The sequence below is a fragment of the Erinaceus europaeus genome, chromosome 17 (genome assembly GCF_950295315.1).
Source record: "Erinaceus europaeus chromosome 17, mEriEur2.1, whole genome shotgun sequence".
Classification (NCBI taxonomy): Eukaryota; Metazoa; Chordata; class Mammalia; order Eulipotyphla; family Erinaceidae; genus Erinaceus; species Erinaceus europaeus.
Window position 1 is genome coordinate 13,367,480 of NC_080178.1, and position 10,674 is coordinate 13,378,153.

The following is a 10,674-nucleotide window of genomic DNA, read 5'->3' on the forward strand; positions in this document are numbered from 1 at the left end:
CCAGAAAGCTGGATCAGTGAAGAGAGTAGCTCCCAAATATGGGAAAGATGTATTTTTGTTTGTTTTCCCTGCCACCAGGGTTATTGTTGGGGCCCAGTGGCACATGAAGTGTCCCCTTTGAAGGTGGGGGTGTGTAGGGAGAGGCTCGAACATTGGTTCTCCTGCATGGTGACATGTGCACTTAACCCAGTGTGTCAACACCACTGAGTCCCCCTCCACACACACACACACACACCCCTAGAGAAGTGTTAAAGGAAGACAACTGTTGGATTAGTCTCCCCTAAGGTGTCGTAGAGGCTTTTCTCAATATAATCAGAGAAGGTCTCCTGCTATAAATGTCACCTCAGTATGGAGAACTTAAGAGTCAACTGAGTTCCTGTGAGCTGGGAGAGAAACTGTTATCACTACTTGGTAATCCAAATTATTTTAAACAAAAGCACTGAAGGCTCTAGAAGTTCAGATGTTACCCCTATCTCAGTCCTAATTTATGAAGCAATTGCTGCCCCATTATGACCTGGAAGAATACAATTTAGGGCAGGATGAGTATTATTCAGATGGAAGTTTATCAGGGAGATCCTCACTGCTAGATGAGAAGCTTGTCTTAGTACTTTTCAAAGTAAAGAAGAAATAAATCCCTCTGTTTTATGAGCACTCCTCTTCTTTGATGTCCCTGATTTTTTTTTTTTAACAAAAGAGGGCTGTCCCAGATCTATCCCAATTTTATGGAATTTACTGTCCTGAGAAGTCTCCTTATAGAGTCTATCAAATTAATTTCTCTTTACTAAAAATAAATTAGGAGGCCAAGCAGTAGCACCCCAGGGTTAAGTGCACATACCACTATGTGTAAGGACCCAAGTTCAAGCCCTTGCTCCTCAATATGAAGCATGTCTGCAGGTGTCTGTCTTTCTCTCTCCCTTTGTCTCACCATCCCCTCTCAATTTATTTTTCTCCAATTGAATAAAATAGGAGGAGGGAAGGAAAAAATGGCCACCAGGAGTAGTGCATTGCAAACCTCATCAATAACTTTGGAGGTAAATAAATTAATTTAATTAAATAAAAAATAACTAAATTACACAAGAAAAACCACCAACAGTTTCACAATATAATAAACTAGAATCAATGAAGGTTTCCTAAAGACAGTGATGCTTCCATTAATTTTTAAAAGGAAAGTGGAAAAATAACCAAGTCCATAAAAATGTTCATTCACAAAGGCACAGAAATGTTAAGACTTGAGACCCATTTAAATTAATTTACATATTCAAAACAAGTACATAAAATTATGAATGGAATGGAAGGTCACTTTGGGGAGCTGTGTCACATCTTTTTAAATTTGTTTACTGGATGAAAATAGAGAGAAATTGAGGAGGAGGGGGAGTGAAAGAGGATATATCTACCTATGAGGGGTTGCTATACTGCTTCATGAAGTTTCCCCGTACTGGTAGGGGACCAAGGGCTGGTACTTGGGTGCTTGTACATTGTAGGTTGCCTGCTCTGTAGAGTACATCACGCTCTGTTCCTATGTGTCATTATCTTTTTTAATTTTTTTTTATTTAGTTAGTTATTGGATAGAGACAGAGAGAAATCAAGAGAGGAGGGAAAGCTAGAGAGGAAGAGATACTTTCAGACCTGCTTCACACCTGCAAGCAGAGACCAAGAATTTAAACCCTGTTTCTTGTGCATGTTAACATGTCCGCTCTATGGGGTGAGCCAAAGCCACACCCTGTTTCTTATTTTAAAACCTCTAACTGGGGACTGGGCAGTGGCACAGTGGGTTAAGTGCACATGGCGTGAAGTGCAAGGATCAGCTTTAAGGATCCAGGTTCAAGCACCCGGCTTCCCACCTGCAAGGGGAATCACTTCACAGGTGGTGAAGCAGTTTGTAGGTATCTTTCTCTCCCCCTCTCTGTCTTCCACTCCTCTCTCCATTTCTCTCTGCCCTATTCCACAACAACAACAGCAATAACAACAACAATGATAAACAACAAGGGCAACAAAAGGCAAAAAAATAGCCTCCAGGAGCAGTGGATTTTTAGTGCAGGCACCATGTCCCAGCGATAATCCTGGAAGCAAAAAAACAAAAACAAAAAAACTTCTATCTTAGGCTCTTTGATTACATATGCCTTATTTTGGTGACTAATAAATGCTGAAGCACTTCATTCCACATCTTGTCTCTCTGTTTCAACTGGATATGAAACATCTCTGATTCTGAATTATCTCCAGTTGGCTATCAAATTAGTATTTAAAAAGCTTTTTTTTTCTTTCAGTTTTTCACAATAAACTATCTGGTCCTCACATCATAAAATTGTACTACTTTACATATAATTGCTCAGACAATGAATGCCATTATACCCTTAATTCTTTTATTCCTCTGACATTATTTACAAAAGTACCTCCAACAGTTCCCACAATTTTCACTTTAAAGACCTTTGATGAACTTGATTATTTTTCTGCTAACATTCTCTTTCTGGATCAGGTCAATAGCTTCTTTACAAGTCTCTACACTTTTATTCTGATGCTCAACTACCTGTTTTTCTTTAGCATCAAAAATGATCCTCTTAAAAATCCTCTGATTGGATCCTAAACAGATTAACCCAGACTTAAAGACACCAAGACACATCTTATTTAAAATGGAAAGGAATAAGGATAGAGAAAGGATCCTGAAGGCTTCAAGAGAAAAAAAACAGAGTCAACTACAGAGGAAAACCCATAAGATTAGCAGCAGACTTCTCCACACAAACACTACAGGCAAGAAGAGAATGGCAAGATATCTATTGAGTGCTCAATGACAAAAGTTTTCAACCAAGACTACTGTATCCTGCTAGACTGTCATTCAAATTAGAGAGAGGGAGAGAGAGCTGTAAACCACTTCAATGTTCATAAAGTTTCCCCTCTGCAGATGGAAACCAGGGACTTGAACCCAGGTCCTTGTGTACTGTAATGTGTGCTCCCCTTTAATTAAGGCTAAGGAGTGTTTTATGAAAGTAGACCCACAATTAACAGGTCAATGAAAATTATCAAAAATATCAAGCATCACTAAAATAATATTCCTATTATAGTCACATAACAAAAAATCAAAGCATCTTGATGATTAGTTATTATTATTATTAGTAGTAGTAGTAGTAGTAGTAGTGTAAAAGGCAGTAGCCTTGAAATTCCCTTTTTATGCAGTTGTTTGTTAAGTGCTTTTAGTATGAGTTGCTTGTAGTATGAGGTGGAAAATTCCTTGCCCTTTTCCCTTTGAAGAACAGGACTAATCTGTGAAGGCTATTGGGTGTTTTGCAGAAGTTCTGTGTGAGGGCTAGCCTTATCAGGACCTCTGCACAGCCCCAGCAGTATACTGGTCACCAGATGGCCTGGTATGACGGTAGGGGGATGTGAGGACCTAATACCTGGTCAAGTCTTATTGGTTGTCTGGTTTTGCAAGGTTTGAAATTAGCCCGCACCTTGCTTTGTATGGACCCCGCTTTTTGCTAAGTTTGAAATGATTGGATTTTGTGTTTGCTATAGCCTGTTATTGGATGTAGGTTGATAAGGTGATGTGCTCTCCCTCCCTGAGTGTAGTCTGAATTCCTATAAATTGTGTGGCTTGAGCCCTGTTCGGGGTTGAGCTTGGTAGACTAACAGCAGTCACCATCTCGGCCCAGATTGCAATTCGTCAATAAGCATCTTTGCTTCCTTGCAGTGGATGGTGGTTTGATTTATGCTCGCTAACAAGTAGTAGTAGTAGTATTTTACCAAAACACTGATCAGCTCTGACTTAGTAGGGTTGGGTATTGAAGCTAGGACCTTGGAGCCTCAAGCATAAGAGTCAATTTGCATAACCATTAAGCTATCAACCCCATGCCTGCACCTTAATGATTAGAGTCTTACTGAATGCCAATAAATTCACAAACAAGTCACTAAGGCAGACAAGATTAATTGTATTAGGAAAATTGCTTTGGAGCTCCAGTGGTGCAATCAGTTAGCATGGGGTACTTATACAGTAATGTTGTTTCATGAACTAGAGGACCTGCATTCTGTCTGGGTCAGATTTCTAAGTGATTTACCTTGCTTAAAGCATTCAAATCAATAACACCATCACCCAATCAGAGACTCCTAACAGAATGGGAGATCTTTACATGCCATACATCAGACAAGAATAAATTTAATAACCAAAATATATAGAGTTCACCAAACTTAGAAACATAAAAGTAAATGACCAAATTCAAAAGTGGGAAGAGAATATGAACATAATAGTCACTAAATGTCATCTCTGGCATTATGCTATTCCACTGCAGAATACTGTGCCCCAGTATGGTTCCGTAGTCCCCATATCCACTTGGTCGATTCCAAATTATATTCCTCCATGAGGATAATTTCTGGAACCATCCATTCCACCCCGGTTCCATGGCTGCCAGTTCTTAGCAACATCGCCCCGCCAGATCTTCATAGGGATGCGGCATCATCTAAGTTCATTTCCCACGTCTACGCTCGACCGGACCTGCCAATATACGCGGATATCTTCGCCCACCCTGTCCAACGCTTGACGTCTCGTCACCCAATCTGGTCCCCTACGCCTACACTGAACTTCTCTGTTTCAGTCTCTTGGAAACAGAGCTGGCAGTCAGCTGAGGTAAAGAACAAACACCTCATCACAGACCCCTGCAAGCGTCAACCCGGCTTTGACCTAGCATGTTATGATTGGGCCCTCCTCAATCGCTATGGAACAGGCCATGGCCGGTGCGCCGCTGTGTTCCATCGCTGGGGAGCCAGAGACTACCCGAACTGCCCCTGCGGCTCCAGACAGACTATGACCCACATAGTCAACGACTGCCACCTCTCCAGATTCAAAGGAGGTCTCGAAACTTTACATCAGGCTCAACCTGACGCTGTTGACTGGCTACGGAAGAAGGGCAAACGCTAGAAGAAGAAGAACTAAAGAAGAGATACAAAAGGCCAACAGACATATGAAAAATTTCTCCCAGTCACTGATTGTCAATGAAATGCAAATAAAGACAATAATGAGATACTACCTCACCCCTGTGAGAATATCATACATCAGAAAGGACAGCAGCAACAAATGCTGGAGAGATTGTGTGGGCAAAGGAACCCTCCTGCACAGATGGTAGGAATGTAAACTACTCCAACCCCTGTGGAGAGCAGTCTGGAGAACACTCACAAGAGTAGAAATGAACCTTCCCTCTGGCCTAATAATTGCTTTCCTAGGGATATATCCTAAGGAGTCAAGCACACCCATGTAAAAAAATACGTGTACATCTATGTTCACAGCAGCACAATTTGTAATAGTCAAAACCTAGAAACAACTCAAGTGCCTAACAACAGATAAATGGCTAAGAAAGTTGTGGTATATATACACAATGTAATACTACTCAATTATTAAGAATAATGAACACACCTTCTCTGACTCACCTTGGATGGAACTAGAAAGAATTATGTTAAGTGAGATAAGTCAGAAAGACCAAGGCCAGTATGGGATGATTCCACTCATAAACAAAAGCTGAGAAAGAAGAACAGAAAGGGAAATGAAAAACCGAATTTGACAGAGTTTGGAGTATTGCACCAAAGTAAAAAACTCTGGGTGGAAGTTGATGGTAGATTTTCAGCTTCACTATAGGGGTGGGGGTAGAAACACAGACCTTTGGTGGCAGGAATGGTGTTAATATACATTCCTATTAACTTATAGTCTTATAAATCACTATTTAATCAATATGAGAGGAGAAAAATAGATTGAATATCTCAAACTTTTCGATGTATAGACCCAGTTCCGAGTATATATTCCTTCAGTATAAATACTTAAGTTTTCAGATTGGTAACCTGACTGTATTTTAACAGTAGGCTTAAATTGTTAATACATTTCTAATAATGACTTTATCTTTGAAATATTAAATCACCTATAATCTTAGACCAGGGAAACCAGAAGCAACTGATCTTGTCAATATATAAGATACAGTTATTTGTAAATAGCATTAAATGACATAAATCATGGTAAGTTCTTGTATGGTACACTAAATCCTAACCATGGGATTTTCAAAGTCAATCAAATTCCCAAATATAACAATAATTATCTGTGCCTTCTTAAATTTTAATATATCAGGAATCTTCCCCATTCTCTATAAAACCCGTATTTCTCTCAGTCCTGGGACCTCTGGGGCATGGGTCATTTTTTCATGCTTCTCTAGATGCATGTCATTTGATGCTGCATCTGCTGATTTCAACCAAATCAATGTGACCAGTACCACCTCGACATGTTTCACTTTAGATTGTGGGCAGAGACACCAGCAGTGGGTGCCAACCCTTCAGCTCCATTTCTCTGGTGAGACAGTTCCTAGCTCATAAAACTCCTTAATTCCATTTCAGGTGATGCACTTCCTAACAAAGCCTAGATAGACCAGGTCCCATGAGATAGAGCGCATATGCACATGTACCCATAAATTAGGGGAAGATATATACCTCAAAGTGAAAGTGTCTAATAGTTTGCAGTAACTGAATACATGCAGAAAGGAAGTAGAAAGACCTCAAAAAAGACACCATAAAGTAATTAATCAAATAGTTTTTACTTAGACCTAGATACCCTCCTCTTCTACTTCCTATTTCACTTCCTTCAGTCACTCTAAGGCTAACCTTGTCAAAGAAAGGACTATAAAAGCTCAACAAGGGCAAGAAACCAGCACACTTTACTAATTGCCCTTTTGATCACTACCAGGCCACCCCATCATCTGGGGCCCCACTCAGGGAATCCTGGGATTCCCACATAGATATGATGGGCCTAGACCTCTAACAGATCCCTCTCTCTCCATTGGTCATATCCATCAAAAACAGCATTGTGGATCCTCTTGTGGTCCTCTATAGGACCTTCCCTTAAATGTGTAACAACAATGGTAGAAACTAAGCCACTCTCCAAAGGGAGATTGTGTCAGCATACTCTGCCATTCGAGTAAGACAGGTCCCGAAATGAGTGCAGCCTAGAATGTTCTTAGTTATGACCATGGAATGCAAGCTTAGACCTACAGGGTCAACCTGACTTCCCTGGGCAGATGGCTTTACCATTATGTACTGGAATCCCACCTCTAGAGGCCTACCACAATAGTGAATGATAGAAACAGGCTGAGGGTATGGATTGACCTGCCAATACCCATGTCCAGCAGAGAAGCAATTACAGAAGCCAGACCTTCCACCTTCTGCACTCTATTATGATCCTGGATCCATACACCCAGAGGGATAAAGAATAGGATAGCTTCCAATGGAGGGGATGGGATATGGAACTCTGGTGGTGGGAACTGTATGGGATTGTATTCCTCTTATTCTATGGTCTTGTAGATAATTATTAAATCAATAAAATGATGTAAGTATTTATCACAACTTAAAAAGAACAGATTAGACAGTAGCACACCTGGTAGACAGCACCATCATGCACCATATTACCATGCGTAAGTCCTCACCTGCAGGAGGGAGACTTCATATACCATAAAGCAGTACTGCTGATGTCTATCCTTTCCCTCTCAGTTTCTCTCTGTCTCTATCAGCAATAATAAAGGTGAAAAAATGACCACTTGATATGGTGAATTCCTCAAGGTGGCACCAAGGCCTAATGATAATATTGGTGACAATAAAAATTAATTAAACTAAATTAATTTAAAAACTAGCATGCTACTGTTGGTAGGCTCAGAATATAAACATAATTTACAGATTAAAAGCTCAAAGTATATACTAAATATCATTGACTTCAAGTATGTTTCCTGTTCAATGCGCTTCAGCTATATTCAGTATGGACTAAAACTACAGAGACCTTTACACTATGACACTTTTTAAGGTGCTATTCTGTTATTTACTACACTATCAACAGGATCTAATTTCTTCAAATTGTTCTGGAGATGCACACTCTTTGTCTTAACCAATAACATAAAACATTTCAGAACCACCTTGGAAAGACTTAATTAGGATATACTAGATAATTAAAGAATGCTCTATGACTTGAAGTATCCATTCTAGCCAGGGACTTTTACTTTTTTTTAATATTTATTTATTCCTTTTTGTTGTTTTAGTGTTATAATTATTATTGTTGTTGTTATTGATTGCCCTGTCCCACGGGACCTTCAACGTGGCTAAACCTAGGAGAGGGAGTGAGGACAAGGACAAGAGGGAGAGAGAATGAGGACAAGAGACGCAAGAGAAATGAGACAAGTCAGGATTCTGATCAAGTCTGTTTATTAGCACCAAAGGTGCTGTTTTTAAGGCCAGGGCAAGGGGGGGAGTTAGCAGTTGGGGATAGTTGATTGATGTGGCATGTTGTCATGGTGATCAGCCTTTATCGGGAAGGTCCTGGGTGATTCATGGGGAAGTGGAGTTGGGAGACAGGAACTTATCTTTTAAAAACAGAAACTCTAACAGAAACTTATCTTTTAAGGAAAGTCTTCTGTGAACAGACTCTATGGCCATGCCAATAGCAACCTTGAGGGCACATGTGACTCCCCACAATTGATGACATTGTCATTGGGTAGGACAGAGAGAAATGGAGAGAGGAGAGGAATACAGAGAGGGGGAGATAAAGATAGGATACCTGCAGACCTGCTTCACCGCCTGTGAAGTGACTCCCCTGCAGGTAGGGAGCCAGTGGCTCGAACCAGGATCCTTATACCAGTCCTTGCACTTTGCGCCACCTGCACTTAACCCGCTGTGTTACCGTCCTACTCCTGGGATTTTTTCTTATTTATTTATTCTTGGATAGAGACAGAGAGAAATAGAGAAGGTAGGAGGAGATAGAGAGGGAGAGAGACAGAGAGACAACCAGGAATTTTTTAACTAACATTTTTTATTAGTGATTTAATAATGATTGACAATATTGTTGATAAAAGGAATGTAATTCTATACAATTCCCATGATCAGAGTTCCATATCTCATCCCAGACCCTATTCTTTATTCACTCTGGGAATATAGACCAAAGGTCTTTTTGGGGTGCAGAAGGTGGAACATCTGGCTTCCATAATTGCCTCTCCAATGGACATGGATGTTGACAGATCAATCCATACCCCTAGCCTGTTTCTATCTTTCCCTATTGGGGCAGGGTTCTGGGGAGGTGGGGTTTCAAGACACACTGGTGAGGTTGTCTGCCCAAGGAAGTCAGGATGGCATTAAAGTAGCATCTGCAATTTGGTGGCTGAAAAGCAGTAATATATAAAGCAGAACAAACTGTTTAACAATAAGGAACCTAAAAATAAGAATATAGCAGATAAGCTTTGGGGTCTTCATGTTGGAAGAAGCTAGGAAGTCGATTTTAGATATATTCCAAGGGGCCCATGACTATAGTAATATTTGCCTGAGCCCAACAGCTAACATACATCCAGGCTAAAAGTGTTTGGAAAGATGGTATCAGAATTGGGAATAGAACTAGAAAGCTGGGTCAGGGCAGAAAATAGCTCCTAAATATGGGAAAAGTATATAAATACCATTAACTGTAAACCCCATCGATCTGAGCTAGGGCCCATGTCTATTATATTTAGTAGAGGATCCTGTATAACCTCTACGTCCCTATAGGTCTGAGCTCGAATTCCATGATCATAGCTAGGAACATGCTAGGTTGCACTTATTTCAGGACCAGTCTTTCTCAAGTGTCAGAGTAGGTTGACCTAGCCTCCCTACAGAGAGTAGGACAATTTCTACCATTGCTATTCTACAACAATGACCAGTAGTGGAGGAGAAAGGAATCTGTTAGAGGTCTAGGCCCATCATATCTATATGGGAATCACAGGATTTCCTGACTAGGACCCCAAACCTAGATATAGACTAGGACCTGTGAGATACAGTGTTGGGAAATTGTGAGGAGCCTCACAAAGCATTAAGCCAGCTCCCCCTGCTTCACCCTGCATTCTTGATACTATGGCCTATCTACATAATCATTGTTTTGCCTGAAAGATCCCCACCCATTCCATTCCTTTGATTTATCTTCTTTCTACCTTCAAGACCCTCCCTGCCTACAGGGTAGTATTAATCTTACCAGTTAAATCCCTCGAAACAGTTGCTAAGGACGTTTTTTACCTTCCCAGCCCCTTTTGCCTTTCTCCGCCCCTTTGCTAGTGATTTTGGTTTCCGACTTGCCACCACTTCTGGGTCTACCTTTTAAAAGCCTTGGCTCTCTGATCAATATAGAAATCGCACTGCCTCACACCATGTGTTTGGTTCCTGAGTCATCTCCCTCGCATTGCTGAGTGAGTAGCAGCCCAGGCTGGCTCCAGTCACGTTCTCTCCAACCCAGAGAGTAGGAGAAGTACCCCCACATTAGCCCGGCAATAGAGCACATGTGCATATATATCCATAAATTAGGGGAAAATATACACCTCAAAGTAAAAGTGCGCAATAATCTGCGGTGCAGCAAGGAAGGAGAAAGGCCTAGAAAAGACACCATAAAGTACTGAATTAAATAGTTTCTACTTAGACCTAAATACCCTCATCACCTCCTTCCTATTTCACTTCCCTCAATCACTCTAAGGCAATCCTTGTCAGAAAAAGTAAGGATTCCAAAAGTTGGATAAGGGCAAGAGACCAGCACACTTTAATGATGGCCCTTTTGGTCACTACCAGGCCACCACATCATCTAACTATTTTTTTAAAGTTAATTCAAGCCTGGCACCTTATGTTCCCCAATCAGAACGTATCAGAAAAATATTTACATAAAACACT